At 48.7% G+C, this 24,759-nt stretch overlaps 1 pseudogene; it reads left to right on the forward strand.

Annotated features, from left to right (window-relative positions):
- The first annotated feature begins 11,294 nt into the window (after window positions 1-11,294).
- LOC135057182 (oocyte zinc finger protein XlCOF7.1-like) overlaps window positions 11,295-24,759 on the forward strand; it is a 156,130-nt pseudogene continuing 142,665 nt past the window's right edge.

The following is a 24,759-nucleotide window of genomic DNA, read 5'->3' on the forward strand; positions in this document are numbered from 1 at the left end:
CCTAAATTCTCATTCAACCCCCCAGGTTTCAATGTGTTGAGCCTATGGATCCACATGGACTCCAGCTGTAATAGTTTGCGACCTCGATCACCCCCCCGTATGTACTCGGGGACGTGATCGATGATGCGGTGTTTAAACGTGGCCATGGAGTGTCTAAAGGTTACGAAGTGTTTGGCCACAGGTTGATCTCCACTGCCAGATGCCAGAGCATTTCGAATGGCCAGTCTATGCTGTGCCATTCTGATTTTGAACTGGCACTCTGTTTTGCCAATGTAATATCGCCCGCATGGGCAGATGATGGCGTAAACAACGAACTTCGTGCTACATGTGAGGGGCCACTGTATCTTAAACGACTTGCCTGAAAAAGGGTGGGCTATCGTGGTCCCTGGTGACATGTGGGAACAAGTGGTGCAACCGGTGCACTTAAAGCAACCATTGCGCCTGGTGAGGAAATGTGTGGGGTTTACTCTCAATTTTGCCATGTCGGTTTTCACTAATATGTCCCTGATGCTTTTTCCTTTTTTATAACTGGGCATGATACGTTTGTCATGTAGCATCTTCAGCTCCGGGTCTGATGTTATCATAGGCCATAGCTGCTTTACTTGCCGTTGCCTTTCACTGCTTGTCACATCATACTCACAGACCCACGGAATGATTCGGGACATGTCTTTGGACTGTTTGGATTTCACCGAATCATCCCTCTGTGTTGTCTCTGCTTTCTGGCGAGCTGATCGTATTAGTGACCGAGGATAGCCTCTGGCCAAAAATCTATCCTCCATTTCTCTCAACTGACAAGCCCTTGTTGAATCACTGTTGTTGGCCCTACACACTCGCAAAAACTGGGAGTATGGAAGGCCTCTCACAGTGGATCTAGGATGGAAGCTGTCGTATCGCAAGATGGTGTTGCGATCGGTGGGTTTTCTATAGAGACATGTCAGGATTTTCCCGTCATGGATTTTAATAGAAATGTCTAAAAAACAAATCTCAACTGGACTACTGGTCATGGTTAGTTTAGCTGGATGTTCTGACTGATTGTGTGAATCGATGAGTGCGCCCAATTCCTGTATCTCACCTCGCCAAAAAATCAGCACATCATCTATATATCTATAGTAAATGAACAATCTGTCAGCAATGATCCTGTTGGCTAAAAATAATTCACGCTCAGTCTCCCACATAAAGGCATTAGCGAACGAGGGTGCCACGGAAGACCCCATGGCACACCCCGTTCGCTGCCTGTAAAACCTCCCATCAAAAATGAAAAAATTGTGTGTTAACGTAAACCACAATAGCTCAAGAAAAAACTCAATTTCAGGCCCAATGTACAGTGCATTCCCCACTATCAAATGCCTCACAGCCTGCAGACCTCGCTGATGAGGAATGCAGGTGTACAGGCTGGTGACATCCACCGAGGCCAAAACCACATCAGTGGGGACATTTTCAAAAGTGCTAAGTGTCTGTAATAAAGTGCTGGAGTCTTTTAAATAAGTGCAAATAGCCTGGATGCAAGGCTGCAGGTAAGTGTCCAGAAAAATGGCCACCGGCTCACACAGGGACCCACGGGCAGATATGATGGGTCTGCCCGGGGGTCTCTGTGCGTCCTTGTGGACCTTAGGAATGGTATAGAATATAGGAGCCACCGGTTTATCCGGCAGCAACTTGTGGAACATATCCGTTGAAATGAGGTCTTCCGATTTTGCTCTTTCCAGCAGTGCTGTCAATTCTGCTTTATACTCTGTTGATGGATCTTTGTCCAAAATACAATATGTCTCGCTGTCGGCAAGTAACCTCAGGCACTCCGTTGTATAATCAGTGGTATTCTGGACCACTATTGATCCGCCTTTATCGGCACCCCGGATTATTATGTCTTTTCTATTGCTTAACGCCTTCAGGGCCAGGCGTTCCTCATATTGTAAATTATGAAACTGACGTTTCTTTGATTGGACAGCCGAATTCTCCAGCATTCTGTTAAAAGTTTTCAAGGAAGCATTGGTGGACACTGGATCAAATCTTGATCGAGGGCCTAATTTCTGGACTCGTGGGGGCAGTGGATCCTTGGTCGCCTGTGGAGGTAATTTACCAAAGTGCTCTTTGATCTTTAAAGTGCGGTGCAGTTTGAAAGTGCTAATTTTCTGTTTAAAATCATCACCAAAATTGGTGGGGACAAACGTCAGACCTTTACTGAGCACCCTTGTTTCAGCTGGTGATAGCGGCGTGTTGGACAAGTTAAATATTAATGTTTCCTCGGTTTTGGTGGCTTTGTTTTGTTTTTGCCTTTGATTTTGTCTCCCTCGTCTGGTGAACTGATGTTTCTTCCTCGACCCGCGATAATGGCGCGGGTCTTGACCCCTAAAGGGGTTTTGCGTTTGGGATTTATAGCAGCTGCACCTTGAGGATCATCTGAATCGCTGGCAGAGGTTGTGCTGGTGCCCTGCCACCTCCTATCACGCCGGCCTTGGGCTGGTCTGGACCTACCTTGTGGGTTGGACACATTTCCTAGCCATGGATACACCCTGTGCTGGGTGTAATCCATTTGCACTTTGTGCAGTTTTTCTTTTTTAAACTTCAGTAGATTTACTCTGTACTGCTCCACCTGATCTTTTAATTTAGATAACCAACCACTGGCATCCTCTGATGCTAACAACTCTGCATGGTCTAGTTTAAACTGTGCAATCTGTGCTTTGGTCTTTTCAAACTCCTTGGTGGATTCCTCCACCACTAATAAAATTAAGTCCATTGAGCACTTGTTTAAAACAGAGACACACTTTTTACAAAAATCCATGCTAAAACGTCCAATAGTAGGTACATTGTGTACCCTGAAACCACGAGGTAGTTGTTTCGCCCTGTAGTAATCGGACAATGTCCTGCTATGATATAAATAATCTACTTCCCGTTTCATGAGGCGTAGTAAATCACGCTGTGCCTCCTCAGCGGATGTAATAGCATTCTCCGTGAACGCTGGATCCTTATGCAGGATGCTTTCGGCTTCCAGATCCGAGAAACTCAATGTGTCGTGTGTATCACAATGTAGCAAAAATGAAGTGAAGTCTGTGTGTTCCGAAGTTGAAGCTGCCATGTCGAAGTCTGTGCCCAATTTAGTGCTTAAATTGTGCAAATCACGCTGTGGAAAATCTTGCTGTGTACACCAGAAGTGTGGTGCAAAAGTGCAAAAAGTGAATAGTAGCCTGGAGAAGAAGCGTTCCTTGTCACACAAGAGATGTGGGTGCCCTGAGCTGGAAATCCTCATGCATTGCACATGCAGCAGGAACCAAGTATAAGGTGAGCAGATGCTCCGGCACTCCACTTAGTCCAATACTGGACTGATGCTGCTCTGGTGCCCTCCCCAACCGGGAACCGGTGATATATACTGGAAAGACGAGGCGGCACTCAGAGGCTTGTAACTGCAATCATATATTTGTGCAAATGGTGCAAATCATATCAACGTTTCGGGGACCTAGTCCCCTTCTTCAGGATAACACAAGTGCCAAACAGTGAATGTTTAAATAGACAAAACACTTACCCCCTGACCCCACTCACTCCACAGCTGCAGCGTGTCTGTATGGCCGCCCCTTCATGGCTTCCGCCCGGCTGTGCGTCTCAGCGGGACCGGAAGTGACGTCCCGGGTGCGAGCCGCGTTGCCATGGCTACCGCTCGTACTCACCGCCCAGCTGTCGCTCCCTGGCCGCGTCGCTCGAGTTACCTCCAGAGCGTCTCCAGGTCCCGCGAGATCACTGAGCCTGGCTGGGAAAACCCTGATGTTGCCATGGTGACGCTGCAATCTGTGTAACAAATTACATATAAATAAAACAATGGCTGAAGTGATACTTAAGATGATGTATACCCGTCAATAGTACATCAATGTAAAGTGCTAGTGCTAAGAACAATTTAAAAACAATTTAAAAACATCGAAAGGTGCACACAGAAAAATTTGCACAACAAAGCCCCTTTTGTTATTATACCAAAGGGCTGCTGACTATGATGAAAAAATCATAACGGGCAATAGCGATCTGGCTGCTTATTCTGAAGTAAATGTGTGGGGTTTACTCTCAATTTTGCAATGTCGGTTTTCACTAATATGTCCCTGATGCTTTTTCCTTCATCGATCACGTCCCCGAGTCCATACGGGGGGGTGATCGAGGTCGCAAACTATTACAGCTGGAGTCCATGTGGATCCATAGGCTCAACACATTGAAACCTGGGGGGTTGAATGAGAATTTAGGACTAATTAACTTTCTGTGAGGTTAGTGCGGCCCTGATATAAGGATGCCGCACATAATGAGAGGCAGGTTTTGAGCGATTTTTGCACATATCATTATCTGAGAAAAGATGTGTTCAGCAGAAGGCATTTACTTCAGAATAAGCAGCCAGATAGCTATTGCCCGTTATGATTTTTTCATCATAGTCAGCAGCCCTTTGGTATAATAACAAAAGGGGCTTTGTTGTGCAAATTTTTCTGTGTGCACCTTTCGATGTTTTTAAATTGTTTTTAAATTGTTCTTAGCACTAGCACTTTACATTGATGTACTATTGACGGGTATACATCATCTTAAGTATCACTTCAGCCATTGTTTTATTTATATGTAATTTGTTACACAGATTGCAGCGTCACCATGGCAACATCAGGGTTTTCCCAGCCAGGCTCAGTGATCTCGCGGGACCTGGAGACACTCTGGAGGTAACTCGAGCGACGCGGCCAGGGAGCGACAGCTGGGCGGTGAGTACGAGCGGTAGCCATGGCAACGCGGCTCGCACCCGGGACGTCACTTCCGGTCCCGCTGAGACGCACAGCCGGGCGGAAGCCATGAAGGGGCGGCCATACAGACACGCTGCAGCTGTGGAGTGAGTGGGGTCAGGGGGTAAGTGTTTTGTCTATTTAAACATTCACTGTTTGGCACTTGTGTTATCCTGAAGAAGGGGACTAGGTCCCCGAAACGTTGATATGATTTGCACCATCTGCACAAATATATGATTGCAGTTACAAGCCTCTGAGTGCCGCCTCGTCTTTCCAGTATATATATATATATATATATATATATATATATATAAAATAAGAATTTACTCACCGGTAATTCTATTTCTCGTAGTCCGTGGTGGATGATGGGAACTCCGTAAGGACCATGGGGAATAGACGGGCTCCGCAGGAGACTGGGCACTCTAAGAAAGAATTAGGACTACTGGTGTGCACTGGCTCCTCCCTCTATGCCCCTCCTCCAGACCTCAGTTAGGGAAACTGTGCCCGGAAGAGCTGACACAATAAGGAAAGGATTTGGAATCCCGGGTAAGACTCATACCAGCCACACCAATCACACCGTACAACTCGTGATAACTATACCCAGTTAACAGTATGAATAACAACTGAGCCTCACTGAACAGATGGCTCATAACAATAACCCTTTAGTTAGGCAATAACTATATACAAGTATTGCAGACAATCCGCACTTGGGATGGGCGCCCAGCATCCACTACGGACTACGAGAAATAGAATTACCGGTGAGTAAATTCTTATTTTCTCTGACGTCCTAGTGGATGCTGGGAACTCCGTAAGGACCATGGGGATTATACCAAAGCTCCCAAACGGGCGGGAGAGTGCGGATGACTCTGCAGCACCGAATGAGCAAACTCAAGGTCCTCCTCAGCCAGGGTATCAAACTTGTAGAATTTTGCAAACGTGTTTGATTCCGACCAGGTAGCAGCTCGGCAAAGTTGTAAAGCTGAGACCCCTCGGGCAGCCGCCCAAGAAGAGCCCACCTTCCTCGTGGAATGGGCCTTCACAGATTTAGGATGCGGCAGTCCAGCCGCAGAATGTGCAAGTTGAATCGTGGAGCAGATCCAGCGAGCAATAGTCTGCTTAGAAGCAGGAGCACCCAGCTTGTTGGGTGCATGCAGGATAAACAGCGAGTCAGTCTTTCTGACTCTAGCCGTCCTGGAAACATAGATTTTCAGGGCCCGGACTACATCCAGCAACTTGGAGGCCTCCAAGTCCCCAGTAGCCGCAGGCACCACAATAGGTTGGTTCAAATGAAACGCTGATACCACCTTAGGGAGGAATTGGGGTCGCGTCCTCAATTCTGCTCTGTCCATATGGAAGATCAGATAGGGGCTTTTACAGGACAAAGCCGCCAATTCTGACACCCGCCTAGCCGAAGCCAAGGCCAAAAGCATGACCACTTTCCACGTGAGATATTTTAATTCCACGGTCTTAAGTGGCTTAAATCAATGTGATTTTAGGAAATCCAACACAACGTTGAGATCCCAAGGTGCCACCGGGGGCACAAAAGGGGGCTGAATGTGCAGCACTCCCTTAACAAACGTCTGAACTTCAGGCAGTGAAGCCAGTTCTTTTTGAAAGAAAATAGACAGGGCCGAAATCTGGACTTTAATGGAACCCAATTTTAGGCCCATAGTCAGTCCTGACTGTAGGAAGTGCAGAAAACGACCCAGCTGAAATTCTTCTGTGGGGGCCTTCATAGCCTCACACCAAGCAACATATTTTCGCCATATGCGGTGATAATGCTTTGCTGTCACATCTTTCTTAGCTTTTATCAGCGTAGGAATGACTGCAACCGGAATGCCCTTTTCCATCAGGATCCGGCGTTCAACCGCCATGCCGTCAAACGCAGCCGCGGTAAGTCTTGGAACAGACAGGGCCCCTGCTGTAGCAGGTCCTGTCTGAGAGGCAGAGGCCAAGGGTCCTCTGAGATAATTTCTTGCAGTTCCGGGTACCAAGTCCGTCTTGGCCAATCCGGAACGATGAGTATAGTTCTTACTCCTCTCTTTCTTATTATCCTCAGCACCTTTGGTATGAGAGGAAGAGGAGGGAACACATAAACCGACTGGTACACCCACGGTGTCACTAGAGCGTCCACAGCTATTGCTTGAGGGTCCCTTGACCTGGCGCAATATCTTTTTAGCTTTTTGTTTAGGCGGGACGCCATCATGTCCACCTGTGGCCTTTCCCAACGGCTTACAATCAGTTGGAAGACTTCTGGATGAAGTCCCCACTCTCCCGGGTGGAGGTCGTGCCTGCTGAGAAAGTCTGCTTCCCAGTTGTCGACTCCCGGAATAAACACTGCTGACAGTGCTATCACGTGAATTTCCGCCCATCGGAGAATCCTTGTGGCTTCTGCCATCGCCATCCTGCTTCTTGTGCCGCCCTGTCGGTTTACATGGGCGACCGCCGTGATGTTGTCTGACTGAATCAGCACCGGCTGGTTTTGAAGCAGGGGTCTTGCCTGACTTAGGGCATTGTAAATGGCCCTTAGTTCCAGAATATTTATGTGTAGGGAAGCCTCCTGACTCGACCATTGTCCTTGGAAGTTTCTTCCCTGAGTGACTGCCCCCCAACCTCGGAGGCTTGCATCCGTGGTCACCAGGACCCAGTCCTGTATGCCAAATCTGCGGCCCTCTAGAAGATGAGCACTCTGCAGCCACCACAGCAGAGACACCCTGGCCCTCGGGGACAGGGTGATCAGCCGATGCATCTGAAGATGCGATCCGGACCACTTGTCTAACAGATCCCACTGAAAGATCCTTGCATGGAATCTGCCGAATGGAATTGCCTCGTAAGAAGCTACCATCTTTCCCAGGACTCGCGTGCAGTGATGCACCGACACCTGTTTTGGTTTCAGGAGGTCTCTGACTAGAGATGACAACTCCTTGGCCTTCTCCTCCGGGAGAAACACCTTCTTCTGTTCTGTGTCCAGAATCATACCCAGGAACAGCAGACGCGTCGTAGGAACCAGCTGCGACTTTGGAATATTCAGAATCCAGCCGTGCTGTTGTAGCACTTCCTGAGATAGTGCTACTCCGACCAACAACTGCTCCCTGGACCTCGCCTTTATAAGGAGATCGTCCAAGTATGGGATAATTATAACTCCCTTCTTTCGAAGGAGTATCATCATTTCGGCCATTACTTTGGTAAATACCCTCGGTGCCGTGGACAGACCAAACGGCAACGTCTGGAATTGGTAATGGCAGTCTTGTACCACAAAACGGAGGTACACCTGGTGAGGTGGGTAAATGGGGACATGCAGGTAAGCATCCTTGATGTCCAGTGATACCATGTAATCCCCTTCTTCCAGGCTTGCAATAACCGCCCTGAGCGATTCCATTTTGAACTTGAACCTCCTTATATAAGTATTCAAGGATTTCAAATTTAGAATGGGTCTCACCGAACCGTCTGGTTTCGGTACCACAAACATTGTGGAATAGTAACCCCTTCCCTGTTGAAGGAGGAGAACTTTTATTATCACCTGCTGGATGTACAGCTTGTGAATTGCCGCCAGTACTACCGCCCTGTCCTGGGGAGTGGCTGGCAAGGCCGATTTGAGGTAACGGCGAGGGGGAGACGTCTCGAATTCCAGCTTGTATCCCTGAGATACCACTTGTAGAACCCAGGGATCCACCTGTGAGCGAACACACCGGTCGCTGAAGTTCCGGAGACGGGCCCCCACCGCACCTGGCTCCACCAGTGGAGCCCCAGCGTCATGCGGAGGATTTAGTGGAAGCAGGGGAGGATTTTTGTTCTTGGGAACTGGCTGTATGGTGCAGCTTTTTCCCTCTACCCCTGCCTCTGGGCAGAAAGGACGCGCCTTTAACCCGCTTGCCTTTCTGGTGCCGAAAGGACTGTACCTGATAATACGGTGCTTTCTTAGACTGTAAGGGAACCTGAGGTAAAAATGACGACTTCCCAGCTGTTGCTGTGGAAACGAGGTCCGAGAGACCATCCCCAAACAATTCCTCACCCTTGTAAGGCAAAACCTCCATGTGCCTTTTAGAATCCGCATCACCTGTCCACTGCCGAGTCCATAATACTCTCCTGGCAGAGATGGACATTGCATTTATTCTAGATGCCAGCCGGCAAATATCCCTCTGTGCATCTCTCATAGATAAGACTACGTCTTTAATATGCTCTATGGTTAGCAATATAGTGTCCCTGTCAAGGGAATCAATGTTATCAGACAGGGAATCAGACCACGCTGCTGCAGCACTGCACATCCATGCTGAAGCAATAGCAGGTCTCAGTATAGTACCCGAGTGTGTATATACAGACTTCAGGATAGCCTCCTGCTTTCTATCCGCAGGCTCCTTTAAGGCGGCCGTATCCTGAGACGGCAGTGCCACCTTTTTTGACAAGCGTGTGAGCGCTTTATCCACCCTCGGGGATGTCTCCCAGTGTAACCTGTCCTCTGGCGGGAAAGGGTACGCCATCAGTAACTTTTTAGAAATCACTAGTTTCTTATCGGGGGAAGCCCACGCTTCTTCACACACTTCATTCAACTCATCTGATGGGGGAAAAACCACTGGTTGCTTTTTCTCCCCAAACATAATACCCTTTTTAGTGGTACCTGGGTTAATGTCAGAAATGTGCAACACATTTTTTATTGCCGTAATCATGCAACGGATGCCCTTTGTGGATTGTGTATATGTCTCATCGTCGTCGACACTGGAGTCAGACTCCGTGTCGACATCTGTGTCTGCCATCTGAGGTAGCGGGCGTTTTTGAGCCCCTGATGGTCTTTGAGACGCATGGGCAGGCACTGGCTGAGAAGCCGGCTGTCCCACGGCTGTTACGTCATCCAGCCTTTTATGTAAGGAGTTGACACTGTCGGTTAATACCTTCCACATATCCATCCACTCTGGCGTCGACCCCGCAGGGGGTGACATCACATTTATCGGCACCTGCTCCGCCTCCACATAAGCCTAATCAAACATGTCGACACAGCCGTACCGACACACCGCACACACACAGGGAATGCTCTGACTGAGGATAGGACCCCACAAAGTCCTTTGGGGAGACAGAGAGAGAGTATGCCAGCACACACCACAGCGCTATATAACACAGGGATATTACACTACACAAAGTGATTTTCCCTATAGCAGCTATAATACACAGTATTGCGCCTAAATTTAGTGCCCCCCCTCTCTTTTTTACCCTATTGAGCCTGGAAACTGCAGAGGAGAGCCTGGGGAGCGTCTTTCCAGCGGAGCTGTGAAGAGGAAGAAATGGCGCCAGTGTGCTGAGGGAGATAGCCCCGCCCCTTTTTCGACGGGCTTCTCCCGCTCTTTATATTAATATTATGGCAGGGGATTTTTACACATATATAGTTTATTAGACTATATTATGTGTTTTTTTTGCCATTTGTAAGGTAATCTAATTGCAGCCCAGGGCGCCCCCCCCCCAGCGCCCTGCACCCATCAGTGACCGAAGTATGTGGTGTGCATGGGGAGCAATGGCGCACAGCTGCAGTGCTGTGCGCTACCTTAATGAAGACCGGAGTCTTCAGCCGCCGATTTTCTCCTCGGAATCTTACGTCTTCTGGCTCTGCAAGGGGGACGGCGGCGCGGCTCCGGGACCAGACGACCGAGGCTGGGCCTGTGTTCGATCCCTCTGGAGCTAATGGTGTCCAGTAGCCTAGAAGCCCAAGCTAGCTGCAAGCAGGTAGGTTCGCTTCTCTCCCCTAAGTCCCTCGTAGCAGTGAGTCTGTTGCCAGCAGATCTCACTGAAAATAAAAAACCTAATAAATACTTTCTTTACCAGCTCAGGAGAGCCCCTAGTGTGCAACCAGCTCGAGCCTGGCACAGATTCTAAACTGGGTAGATGCTAGAATCAAGTGGGCTAAGGGACCTTTTCCGTAAGGGGGAGGAGTTACGACGCAACGGGGAGGAGCTAGGCCAGCGGGATAGTTCCTCTACTATCCACGCCACCAACTATTACCTTTAGTAATCAGGTGGCGAGCGAAGCGGAGCGAGCCACCGTGCCCGAAGCGTGGCGAAGCGAACTTTTCGGGTACCCTGTTCGCCCGTAGCTCCTCCCCCTGGTGACGTGTCTCCTCCCCTAGGTACGTCACAAGGTCCCTTCTCCCACTCCGATATAGAACCAACCATTCTAACTGAGGTCTGGAGGAGGGGCATAGAGGGAGGAGCCAGTGCACACCAGTAGTCCTAATTCTTTCTTAGAGTGCCCAGTCTCCTGCGGTGCTGCGGAGCCCGTCTATTCCCCATGGTCCTTACGGAGTTCCCAGCATCCACTAGGACGTCAGAGAAATATATATTTATTTATATATATAAGTTGGAAGACTGGACAGTGGGGAGACTGGAGGCCATAAAACCGCGAGGTGGAGCTCTATGAAAGTACACTACTTACACTCTGCCAGAACAAACAGCCTCGTTCTCTCACCCGGAAGATGTTACGCAAACCACTTCCGTCCTTTGCGTTCCACTTACACATGATTTCCGGCCTGTGCGGTCCACCATGCGTCCGCTTTGTGAGTTCCTTTCAACTTCCGGCATTTGAGATCACATAACCAGGTCTATGCGTTCCACTCGGCTTCCACCTAGCCAATGGCAGATGCGTCACATCCGGTGCCACCTACTGGGGACTGTGGGCAGAAGAAATTATTTTTTTCTCTTACAGCCGCTTCCTTCCCCGGGTGATCGCGCTGAGTGCGGGGGAAGCACCGAGGAGACATCGCTGTGCCTGGCTGCAGGTAATGAGATGTGTTATATGTTACATGTGCTGCAGGGGGAGCAGCCTGTGGTGTCCAGTTATTATACATGTGGAGCAGAGTCCTGCACTTATAATATGAGGGCCTAAGCTGTGATATGCTGTTACTACTATACAGGTGGAGCAGAATAGTCTGTTCTGGTTGAGCAGACTCTAGTGTTCTATAATTGTACATATGGAGGAGACTGACGCCTCTTTATAATACAGGTGCTCCTGACTTTTGTGCCCTTCAGTTATAGTGGAGGTGTAGCAGACTCTGTTGTCTCTCTATAACCGTAACAGCAAAGAAATATAAGCTGCCTGATAATTCATCAATGGAAGGAATAACCAACAATAGATAATGGAGGTCACATAATGGCTTTAGTTCCCTTTAAATTATGAAAAAATATAGGAGCTGGGGAAGGATTAGTGTGATGGACGCAGCCAGTTCCTTCCTGGCCGGTAGAGGCTAGATCCAAGGTTGGTTCTATATTGGAGTGGGAGAAGAGACCTTCTGACGTACCTAGGGGAGGAGACCCGTCACCAGGGGGAGGAGCTGCGGCCGAACAAGGTATTCTCTGACGTCCTAGTGGATGCTGGGAACTCCGTAAGGACCATGGGGAATAGACGGGCTCCGCAGGAGACTGGGCACTCTAAGAAAGAATTAGGACTACTGGTGTGCCCTGGCTCCTCCCTCTATGCCCCTCCTCCAGACCTCAGTTAGAATGGTTGGTTCTATATCGGAGTGGGAGAAGGGACCTTGTGACGTACCTAGGGGAGGAGACACGTCACCAGGGGGAGGAGCTACGGGCGAACAGGGTACCCGAAAAGTACCCTCGCGGGCTCGCTTCGCTCGCCACGCTTCGCTCGCCACGCTTCGGGCACAGTGGCTCGCTCCGCTTCGCTCGCCACCTGATTACTAAAGGTAATAGTTGGTGGCGTGGATAGTAGAGGAACTATCCCGCTGGCCTAGCTCCTCCCCCTTGCGTCATAACTCCTCCCCCTTACGGAAAAGGTCCCTTAGCCCACTTGATTCTAGCATCTACCATCTAGCCTCTACCCTAGATCCAAGTGGCCTAAGGGACCTTTTCCGTCAGGGGGAGGAGCCACGACACAAGGGGGAGGAGCTACGCCAGCGGTACAGTTGGTCTAGTATCCACACCACCAACTATTACCTTTAGTAATTAGGTGGCAAGCGGAGCGAGCCACCGTGCCCGAAGCGTGGCGAGCGAAGCGAGCCCGCGAGGGTACTTTTCGGGTACCTTGTTCGGCCGTAGCTCCTTCCCCTGGTGACGTGTCTCCTCCCCCAGATACGTCAGAAGGTCCCTTCTCCCACTCCAATATAGAACCAACCGTTCCTGGCCGTGTAATAAAGGCTGTCTGTCAGGGTGTCTCCTTATAAGGAGCAATAGGGAGTCTCTTGGAGAGCGCCGCCTCTGGCAGTGACAGTCTCCAGGTCTCCGGACTGTCAGTGATTATCCTGCAAGAGATGTCTCACCCGACCGTAAGCTACATACACATGGCCGCCATACACTATTGAAGCCTCTGTTGAAGTCTGTACTTTTCTGCTCTGGCCATGGGGAGGGATATAATCGATGGCGATTTGGAGGCTGTTGGCGATATGCGGAGGGTAAATCCACCCACACCCCAGGCATTCCGGTGTTTAAAAAAAAAAAAAAATTACAGAAAGTGTCTCACCCCTACATTGAAACCATCTCTAGCACTGTGTACCTGGGGTGGTATTGGGGAAATCCGCTTTTCCGCAACTAGCTTTAGGCTTTACCAGTCAGGGCCTGGTGGCACTAATGCAGGGAGTTGTACAACATGGGGTTTCCCTGTTATAGTGCTAGCCAGAGCTAGGGCCTCATGGGGGGGGATCCGGTCTGAAGATCGACAATGTTTAGGTTGACCACTATAGGTCGACAGTCACTAGGTCGACATGGATGGAAGGTCGACAGGGTTTCTAGGTCGACAGGACTAAAGGTCGACATGAGTTTTCACATTTTTTTTTTTTTGAATTTTTTCATACTTAACGATCCACGTGGACTACGATTGGAACGGTAAAGTGTGCCGAGCGAAGCATGGCGAGGTGCACTAATTTGAGATCCCGGTCACTCTACGAAGAAAACGACGAAGAAAAATCCTCATGTCGACCTTAAGACCTGTCGACCTAGCACATGTCGACCTAGAAACCCTGTCGACCTTCCATCCATGTCGACCTAGTGACTGTCGACCTATAGTGGTCGACCTAAACATTGTCGACCTAGACACTGTCGATTTGATGAACCACACCCCTCATGGGGCTGTACTAGATGGATTGGGTATGTTAAAAAAAATTAAGAAAACAATCGAAATTCTGCTCCTAAAAAAAAATACCAGCCCTGTGCCGATAGCACTAAGCCACACCTGGGCTTTTTAAAAGGGAGATTGAATAAATGTTAAAAACTATTTTTTTTAACTGCCAAACTATAGGTCCCTGCAAGGGGTCGTGACCAATTTCATTGGATGACAAGGCATGCTGGCACCGGAAACTGCCAAGTACCAGAATGCCCTGGCATCTGCGGTCTATGGTGTGTGATTCCCCCCTACACCCTGCTTCTACATGAGGGGGGATAACACAGTCTGTTAGTTATTCTGGTACCATTTCACGTAATGGGAACGACCACACAGGGACAATAGACCCTAATACTGTGACCTTTCTTACTATTACCCTGGGGGGCGCTGACTGCATTGATGCCCCATTCATGTCACCCAGCTCCTCAGCCTGGATACGGTGCACATGTGCTGACATGTATGTAGGAGGGAATGGTGGCAGCGGATTCTTATCACAGTCCCACCTGAGCTTCCTGGTCACCTTCCCCTGGGACCCCGTTCCTCACCCGCTGCCGTAGCTACACTGCCAGGCCTCTGTTATGGAAGCCGTGGACTGATGCTGGGATGGCGCTGAGTAGATGGCATCAGCCTGAACTGATGCCTGGGCACTAAGTACCATTGTCCTCTCTGACGCAAGGACTCTTCACCTGTAGGGTGTGCACAAGGAGATGGACACTAAAAGGGGTAGATATGTGATGGTATATTCAGGGTAACTGGGTGATAAATAGTGTGCACCCACCTGGACTGTCCACTCAGTCTCCCTCTTACCTCATGACGGCAGAAGGTCCTCTCCTGTTTTTGGCTCTGGGAAGTATTGGTGTTCCTGCAGTTACACAATGGGACCCAGTCTACCAGACAGTGCAGCTTTATCGCCCTGATGTCTGGGCTTCATATTCTGACCCCAGATTTCAGCAGTTTCAGGCTTTGTGGGTGATTTCAAGATCTGGAATCTGACACTTCTGGACTAATAACAGTGAGGTAAGTCCTACACATTTCTGTGCCAGGAGTTGGTGTGATCAGTCTGGGCTCCACAGATCAGCTGGGTACCCCGGTGATGCTCAGTGACAGCAGCTACTTTATCAGGACATTTGGTGTGATTCAGAAGTGGGAGGAAAGCAAAATAACAACTATAACCATAACTGTGTATTTGGGCAAACCATGCTGCATGGCCAGGTGAGCAAGTGTACTTTTACACTGTCATTTACATCTGAGTTTGGGCACATCTCTCATATCTAAAGGTGCATACACACTTGCTGAGAAAATGAGCGACGTAGCTCATTTTCACCCTTCCTGAGTGACGTTGACGTTGCTCATTTTCACACTTCCTGAGTGACGTTGCTCATTTTCACCCTTCCTGAGTGACGTTGACGTTGCTCATTTTCACCCTTCCTGAGTGACGTTGACGTTGCTCATTTTCACCCTTCCTGAGTGACGTTGACGTTGCTCATTTTCACCCTTCCTGAGTGACGTTGACGTTGCTCATTTTCACCCTTCCTGAGTGACGTTGACGTCGCTCATTTTCACCCTTCCTGAGGGACGTCGCTCATTTTCACCCTTCCTGAGGGACGTCGCTCATTTTCACCCTTCCTGAGCGACGTCGCTCATTTTCTTGGCAAGTGTGTATGTCGCCGCCGACCAACGATGCGCGGCTCCACGGCTTGTTAATGACCCTCGCTGTCTGCCGTGCAGGCAGCTCAATCTGGACTCTCGTCTAAGAGCCGCCTGCACGGCCTGGCCACTGCGTGACGTCACTGAGCGATATGAACGTCCTATCGCTCAGTGTGTATGCCCGGCCCAGGAGGGGTAACACTAGGCGACGTCGCTCATAGAGCACGTCGCCCAGTGTGTACCAACCTTTAAATTCTCTGCACATGTTACATCTCCCAGCACAGAGACAGTTCTTACTCTCAAAGACACACAATACCAGAGGAGGATCAAATGATAGCTGTAACACGTCCCGGCTGCAGACAGGAAGATGCAGATGGTTCAAATACAGCTTCTCCTCACAAGTGGGTATTTTGCCTCCTTTTCTTGGAAAATTGCTTCAACGCATTTCCGGGAGTCCTCCCCTTTGTTAAGACGTCTTCTTGACAAAGGAGAGAGGATTCCCAGAAACGCGATGTGCTTAAACTCATATCTCTTTGGGAATAAGAAATGTTTCTGTGCTGGGATTAATTTACTATTGTTCTTACTGAATACGTTTCTGTTGGAACTGTTTTATATCAATTATACCATTTTCAGACCGAAAACCTTTCACTTACCTGGCATTTCAGTGCTGGGTCGCGGTGCTGGGCTCTGTCTGACCCCCTTTTTCACATAGACAAGCAAATTACCTGGTCGAGAATTTCGACCCGGTAATTTGCGGATCAACACAGGTATTTTGTCTGCTTGAAAGGGTCAGCCCAGGTCAAAATTCCCGTATCTCCAACCCTGATAAATTCCTGGTTCGAAGTCCCGGGAATTTCAACCCAGGTTGACCCATTCACCCGGAAAAAATTACCTGTGTTTTTCGTGAAATTACCAGGAAGAACTGCTTGACACAGTAATTTCATTTTCTGTGTGAAAGGAGTATTAAACATATATTTTTGGATACCTGCACCGCTGACCTTGCTGCAAGTATACAGTGATGAATGGTGCCATATGGAACAAAGATACCTTTATGTGCATTCGGGACAGAAACATGTAAGTTTTGGTCCAAGGGGCGGAAGGGATATATTGGAAGCTTCCATAACACCTACTAAAAATACCTTGACATGCACGTGAGTAAGAATGACTTTGTGTCTTTTCAAAGTGAGAGTAAAGTTGACAACCCGCTGGTGGATTTCTCTCAGGAACTCTTTCTATAAAGATTGAGGTTTGAAGCGCTGGTTACAGGTTCCTTTTGTGTGTATAGGCTACTTTTTTGGAGTGAGGAGTTTGCTACTTACCTGTTATACTAGCTGCGTTGGAATTGGGAGCGCAAGGCTGTTAACCATTTACTTGTTAAAATCATTCAGCTGCTGACTGGAGAGTTGACTGCTGGGAATGGGACATTATACAGTAACACCAGGGGATGTGTCTGGGTGATGACCGTGTCATTGTGTGTGTCAAGTTTCTACAAGGTGTCAGGATATCACTGTCTATCTCTCCGTGCAGGTGGGGGAGTATATAGAGGAAAACAGGGGTCTGTACAAGGATGTGATGGAGAATCACTGGACCCTCAGATCACTAGGTAAGAGGAGGTTTGAATCCTGTCTGTATATAGGTGCTGTCATCATATGTGTATAATTTATTACTTCTGTACAGTATAATTTCTCTTACGTCCTAGGGGATACTGGGAATCCATTTAGTAACATGGGGTATAGACGGGTCCACTAGGAGCCATGGGCACTATAGAAGTTTGATTGTGTGTGCTGGCTCCTCCCTCTATGCTCCTCCCACCAGACTCAGTTTAGAAAATATGCCTGAAGCAGCCGGTCACGTCTCTGGAAGCTCCTGAAGCGTTTTCTACATTTATGTTTAAAGTTTGTTATTTTCAGGCAGGATTGGATGGTACCAGCCTGCCTGCTTCGTGGGATTTGTGGGGGGGGGGGGGGGGGGGGGGGCTTTGGGACGGCCCGGCCCAACCCCACTAAGGGTTAATGGTCCCGTTCCCCGCTGACAGGACGCTAGCTCCTGAGGGAACTGTTTGCAAGCCCCACCACGGCGAGCGTACATTCCCACAGCACGCCGCCCCCCCTAACAGAGCCAGAAGAATGAAGAGTGGTGATTACTAAGCCGGCATCCTGGTTAGCGGGTCGCCGGCCATTATGGTGACACGAGGGTACGGAGACGCACGGTTTCTACACGGGGCGGAGTGAGTCTCCTGACTAAGTACCCAGTAGTGTACACAGTACCCAGACTGGCACTACAGCCATAAAAGGTCTCCATTTTATGCACACAGACACATAAGCCAGTATAAAGAAGAGTGGGAAGACTGACATTGAAGGGGCGGGGCTTCACTATGAGCAGATCCAGCAGCTCACCAGCGCCATTTTCCCTACTGCAGCTGACACAGACGCTGACTGACAGGGATGCGCAGCTCCTCCGGAAAGCCTCCATTTTACCTCAGCGGTACCAGGGGGTAATAGCAGGGGGGAGCAGTTTACTAGTGTACTAAGTCCCTAATCTAGGTACTTAGTCTGCGACCTGGTTAAGCTTGGCATTAACGATAAGGGCGCCGTGTGCTGGTTCCATACTCTCTCTGGAAGGGCTCTTTGTGGTTTAATTGTGCTTTTTACCTTTTCCTGTGTGTGTGCTGTCACTACTGCAGTATGTCACGCAAAGAGTGTGTTTCATGTAAGGCACAGTGTTCCTCTTCTCGAGGGTGTTCACTAGTCTGTTCTCAGTGTAGTATCCCTTATCAGGCTAGTGGGGCTGACGGGTCAAAAATGGAGGAAGGTGAGGTGGAAACAGAGGTAGGGGAGGGTGCTCTGTTGCAGGGTGTGGAGGCTCTCATAGATGCTATCAGAGAAGCTCTAAATATCCCTGATAAAGTGACAGAGGAGAGCGAGGAATCTTACTTTAATATTAAGAAAAAGTCCTCAGCCACTTTTCCGATGTCAAAGGAACTAAATACCCTGTTTGAAGAACAGTGGGTTAATCCAGATAAGAAATTTAAAATTCCTAGGCGGTTGTTATCATCTTTTCCTCCTGAGGATAGGAAAAAATGGGAAACTCCACCGATAGTGGATGCGTCAGTCTCCAGGCTCTCACGTAAAATTGTACTACCGGTGCCTGGTGCAGCCTCCCTAACAGATGCGGCTGATCGCACGATTGAGGCTACACTCAAATCTTTGTATACTGCTGCCGGGGTGGCCCAGAGACCCACTAGAGCATGAGGGTGGATTACAAGAGCCATTGCTAAATGGTAAAGTAATTTAATTGAGGGGTTAGACACCTTACCTCAATAGGACATTTATTTTGCTCCTGCAATATATACAAGACTCTGCGAACTTTTATGGTGGAAGCCATAAAAGAAATAGGTTTGCTTAATGCACGCGCTACAGCTATAGCAGTGTCTGCACGCGGAGGATTATGGCTATGTCAGTGGACTGCTGACGCCGACTCCAGGAAAGGTCCTACCTTTCACAGGACAGGCCTTATTTGGAGATGAACTCGACAAATGGATCTCCCAAGCTACTGCGGGTAAGTCTACACACCTACCATCTGCAGCTTCGCCAGCTAGGAAGGTCTACTCAGGACCTAATATACAGTCCTTTCGGACTGCCAAGTTTAGGAGCAAGACCAGAGGTTCTTCTCCCGCCGCCAAAAGGTGCTAGAGGTAAACCACTCAAACCAGCGACTGCTGGTTCTCAGGAACAGGGCTCAGGCTCTGCTTCCTCAAAACCTTCCGCATGACGGTGGATCATGATGCCTGGAAGACAGGAGAGTGGGAGCCCGGCTAAAATTCTTCTGTCACATCTGGACAGGAACTTGCCAGGATCCCTGGGTCATAGACCTTATATCCTAGAGCTACAGACTGGACAATGTGACATACATAAACCGATAGGGCGGAACGAAAAGCAGAGCCGCAATGTCAGAGGTGTCAAGAATTCTCCTCTGGGCGGAAAAATACGCTGTGGCGTTGTCTGTGATATTCATTCCGGGAGTAGACAACTGGGAAGCAGACTTCCTCAGTAGACACGATCTGCACCCGGAGGAATGGAGCCTACACCCGGAGGTGTTCTGGTGATTAACAGGTCGGTGGGCGTATCCACAGATCAACATGATGGCCTCTCGACTCAAAAAGAAGATCAAACGGTATTGTTCCCGGTCGAGTGGCCCACAGACAGTAGTGATAGACGCCCTGACAACTGCTTGGGTTTACCAGCTGGTGTACTTGTTTCCTCCCATTCCTCTGATCCCACAAATTCTAAAAAGAATAAAAAGGAAAAGGTTTAAGCAATCCTCATTGCTCCGGACTGGCCACGAAGGGCCTGGTATACGGATCTTGAGATGCTGATCGAAGATCCGTGGCCTCTGCCTCTTTGAGAGGATCTTCTGCAGCAGGGCCCATTCATCTATCAAGACTTACCACGGCTACGTTTAACGGCATGGTAGTTGAACACCAACAAACATATAAACAGCGCTAGATTGAAAGTGTATATAATTTTTTATGCGCTTCATTACTTTAAACATCGTATGATCACAGTTCCTGTTCAAGTTTTCACTACAAATTAACATTGTTCCAAAAAAACCTTGAAAGTGAACAAGGAACTAATTTACTTCAGTGCACTGAAAAGAAGTTACCATTTCAGCTGATTCTAACTACATGAAGTCCGTACTAATGGAACCATTTTACCATCTGTGCATAATTAATAATTAATTATAAATAAGCTGGCATTTATTATAGAGCTGTATGTGCAATAGCTCCGGTACCGGTAAACACTGTTCATATTTTATATTTATATATTTTTATTCATTTATTAAAAAAAATTATATACACTTTCAATCTAGCGCTGTTTATATGTTTGTTGGTGTTGTGCTATTTTAAGGGTTGAGTATTCCCTTTTAACAGCTGCTGTAGGATTGGTGTACTAAATAAGCATTGGCTGAAAATATATACATAGCTTTGATTAGCCTTAGCGCTGAATTTCTGTTTCTGTTGGTAGTTGAACAGTTGATTCTAGCTAGGAGGGGGATTCCTGATTAGGTCATCCCGACTATAATCCAAGCCAGAAAGGTGCCTCCTACGGCACCTTGCGATCTCAATTTGGTACTGCAGTTCCTTCAATTGGACTGGTATGAACGGTTGTAGGAGGTAGACGTAAATAAGAATTTACTTACCGATAATTCTATTTCTCGGAGTCCGTAGTGGATGCTGGGGTTCCTGAAAGGACCATGGGGAATAGCGGCTCCGCAGGAGACAGGGCACAAAAAGTAAAGCTTTTAACCATGTGGTGTGTACTGGCTCCTCCCCCTATGACCCTCCTCCAAGCCTCAGTTAGGTACTGTGCCCGGACGAGCGTACACAATAAGGAAGGATCTTGAATCCCGGGTAAGACTCATACCAGCCACACCAATCACACCGTACAACTTGTGATCTAAAACCCAGTTAACAGTATGATAACAGAGGAGCCTCTGAAAGATGGCTTCCTACAACAATAACCCGATGAAGGCAACAATAACTATGTACAATTATTGCAGATAATCCGCACTTGGGATGGGCGCCCAGCATCCACTACGGACTCCGAGAAATAGAATTATCGGTAAGTAAATTCTTATTTTCTCTATCGTCCTAGTGGATGCTGGGGTTCCTGAAAGGACCATGGGGATTATACCAAAGCTCCCAAACGGGCGGGAGAGTGCGGATGACTCTGCAACACCGAATGAGAGAACTCCAGGTCCTCTTTTGCCAGGGTATCAAATTTGTAGAATTTTACAAACGTGTTCTCCCCCGACCACGTAGCTGCTCGGCAGAGTTGTAATGCCGAGACCCCTCGGGCAGCCGCCCAAGATGAGCCCACCTTCCTTGTGGAATGGGCCTTAACAGATTTAGGCTGTGGCAGGCCTGCCACAGAATGTGCAAGTTGAATTGTGCTACAAATCCAACGAGCAATCGACTGCTTAGAAGCAGGAGCACCCAGCTTGTTGGGTGCATACAGTATAAACAGCGAGTCAGATTTTCTGACTCCAGCCGTCCTTGAAATGTATATTTTTAAAGCTCTTACAACGTCCAACAACTTGGAGTCCTCCAAGTCGCTTGTAGCCGCAGGCACTACAATAGGCTGGTTCAGGTGAAACGCTGATACCACCTTAGGGAGAAAATGCGGACGCGTCCGCAGTTCTGCCCTATCCGAATGGAAAATTAGATATGGGCTTTTGTAAGATAAAGCCGCCAGTTCTGACACTCTCCTGGCTGAAGCCAGGGCTAGTAGCATGGACACTTTCCATGTGAGATATTTCAAATCCACCTTTTTTAGTGGTTCAAACCAATGGGATTTGAGGAAATCTAAAACTACGTTTAGATCCCACGGTGCCACCGGAGGCACTACAGGGGGCTGTATACGCAGTACACCCTTAACAAAAGTCTGGACCTCAGGAACTGAGGCCAATTCTTTTTGGAAGAATATTGACAGGGCCGAAATTTGAACCTTAATAGATCCCAACTTGAGACCCATAGACAATCCTGATTGCAGGTAATGCAGGAATCGACCCAGTTGAAATTCCTCCGTCAGAGCACTCCGATCCTCGCACCACGCAACATATTTTCGCCAAATGCGGTGATAATGTTTCGCGGTTACTTCCTTCCTTGCTTTAATCAAAGTAGGAATGACTTCTTCCGGAATGCCTTTTCCCTTTAGGATCCGGCGTTCAACCGCCATGCCGTCAAACGCAGCCGCGGTAAGTCTTGAAACAGACAGGGACCTTGCTGAAGCAGGTCCCTTCTCAGAGGTAGAGGCCACGGATCGTCCGTGATCATCTCTTGAAGTTCCGGGTACCAAGTCCTTCTTGGCCAATCCGGAGCCACTAGTATCGTTCTTACTCCTCTTTTCCTTATAATTCTCAATACCTTTGGTATGAGAGGCAGAGGAGGAAACACATACACCGACTGGTACACCCAAGGCGTTACCAGCGCGTCCACAGCTATTGCCTGCGGGTCTCTTGACCTGGCGCAATACCTGTCCAGTTTTTTGTTGAGGCGAGACGCCATCATGTCCACCATTGGTCTTTCCCAACGGGTTACAAGCATGTGGAAAACTTCTGGATGAAGTCCCCACTCTCCCGGGTGAAGGTCGTGTCTGCTGAGGAAGTCTGCTTCCCAGTTGTCCACTCCCGGGATGAACACTGCTGACAGTGCCATCACATGATTCTCCGCCCAGCGAAGAATCCTCGCAGCTTCTGCCATTGCACTCCTGCTTCTTGTACCGCCCTGTCTGTTTACATGGGCGACTGCCGTGATGTTGTCCGACTGGATCAACACCGGTTTTCCTAGAAGCAGAGGTTCTGCCTGACTTAGAGCATTGTAGATTGCTCTTAGTTCCAGAATGTTTATGTGAAGAGACATCTCCAGGCTCGACCACACGCCCTGGAAGTTCCTTCCTTGTGTGACTGCTCCCCAGCCTCTCAGGCTGGCGTCCGTGGTCACCAGGATCCAATCCTGTATGCCGAATCTGCGGCCCTCCAATAGATGAGCGCTCTGCAACCACCACAGAAGAGATACCCTTGTCCTTGGAGACAGGGTTATCCGCCGGTGCATCTGAAGATGCGACCCTGACCATTTGTCGAGCAGATCCCTCTGGAAAATTCTTGCGTGGAATCTGCCGAATGGAATTGCTTCGTAAGAAGCCACCATTTTTCCCAGGACTCTTGTGCATTGATGTACAGACACCTTTCCTGGCTTTAGGAGGTTCCTGACAAGTTCGGATAACTCCTTGGCTTTTTCCTCCGGGAGAAATACCTTTTTCTGAACCGTGTCCAGAATCATCCCTAGGAACAGCAGACGTGTTGTCGGAATTAACTGGGATTTTGGAATATTCAAAATCCACCCGTGCTGTTTTAGCACTTCTTGAGACAGTGCTACTCCCATCTCTAGCTGTTCTCTTGACCTTGCCCTTATCAGGAGATCGTCCAAGTATGGGATAATTAACACGCCTTTTCTTCGAAGAAGAATCATCATCTCGGCCATTACTTTGGTAAAGACCCGAGGTGCCGTGGACAATCCAAACGGCAGCGTCTGAAACTGATAGTGACAGTTTTGTACGACGAACCTGAGGTACCCCTGGTGTGAGGGGTAAATTGGGACGTGGAGATACGCATCCTTGATGTCCAAGGATACCATAAAGTCCCCTTCTTCCAGGTTCGCTATCACCGCTCTGAGTGACTCCATCTTGAACTTGAACTTTTTTATGTACAGGTTCAGGGATTTCAGATTTAGAATAGGTCTTACCGAGCCGTCCGGCTTCGGTACCACAAATAGAGTGGAATAATACCCCTTTCCCTGTTGTAAAAGGGGTACTTTGACTATCACCTGCTGAGAGTACAGCTTGTGAATGGCTTCCAAGACCGTCACCCTGTCGGAGGGGGACGTTGGTAAAGCAGACTTCAGGAAACGGCGAGGTGGAGACGTCTCTAGTTCTAACCTGTACCCCTGAGATATTATCTGCAGGATCCAGGGATCTACCTGCGAGTGAGCCCACTGCGCGCTGAAATTTTTGAGACGACCCCCCACCGCCCCCGAGTCCGCTTGAGAAGCCCCAGCGTCATGCTGAGGCTTTTGTAGAAGCGGGGGAGGGCTTCTGTTCCTGGGAAGGAGCTGCCTGTTGCTGTCTCTTCCCCTTTCCTCTGCCTCGTGGCAGATATGAATATCCCTTTGCTCTCTTGTTTTTAAAGGAACGAAAGGGCTGCGGTTGAAAAGTCGGTGTCTTTTTCTGTTGGGGAGTGACTTGAGGTAAAAAGGTGGATTTCCCGGCTGTAGCCGTGGCCACCAAATCCGATAGACCGACTCCAAATAACTCCTCCCCTTTATACGGCAAAACTTCCATATGCCGTTTTGAGTCCGCATCGCCTGACCACTGTCGCGTCCATAAACTTCTTCTGGCCGAAATGGACATAGCACTTACCCGTGATGCCAGCGTGCAGATATCCCTCTGTGCATCACGCATATAAAGAAATGCATCCTTTATTTGCTCCAAAGACAGTAAAACATTGTCCCTATCCAGGGTATCAATATTTTCAATCAGGGACTCTGACCAAGCTACTCCAGCACTGCACATCCAGGCTGTCGCTATAGCTGGTCGTAGTATAACACCTGTATGTGTGTATATACTTTTTTGGATATTTTCCATCCTCCTATCTGCTGGATCTTTAAGTGCGGCCGTCTCAGGAGAGGGTAACGCCACTTGTTTTGATAAGCGTGTGAGCGCCTTGTCCACCCTAGGAG

The sequence above is a fragment of the Pseudophryne corroboree genome, chromosome 3 (genome assembly GCF_028390025.1).
Source record: "Pseudophryne corroboree isolate aPseCor3 chromosome 3, aPseCor3.hap2, whole genome shotgun sequence".
Taxonomy (NCBI): Eukaryota; Metazoa; Chordata; class Amphibia; order Anura; family Myobatrachidae; genus Pseudophryne; species Pseudophryne corroboree.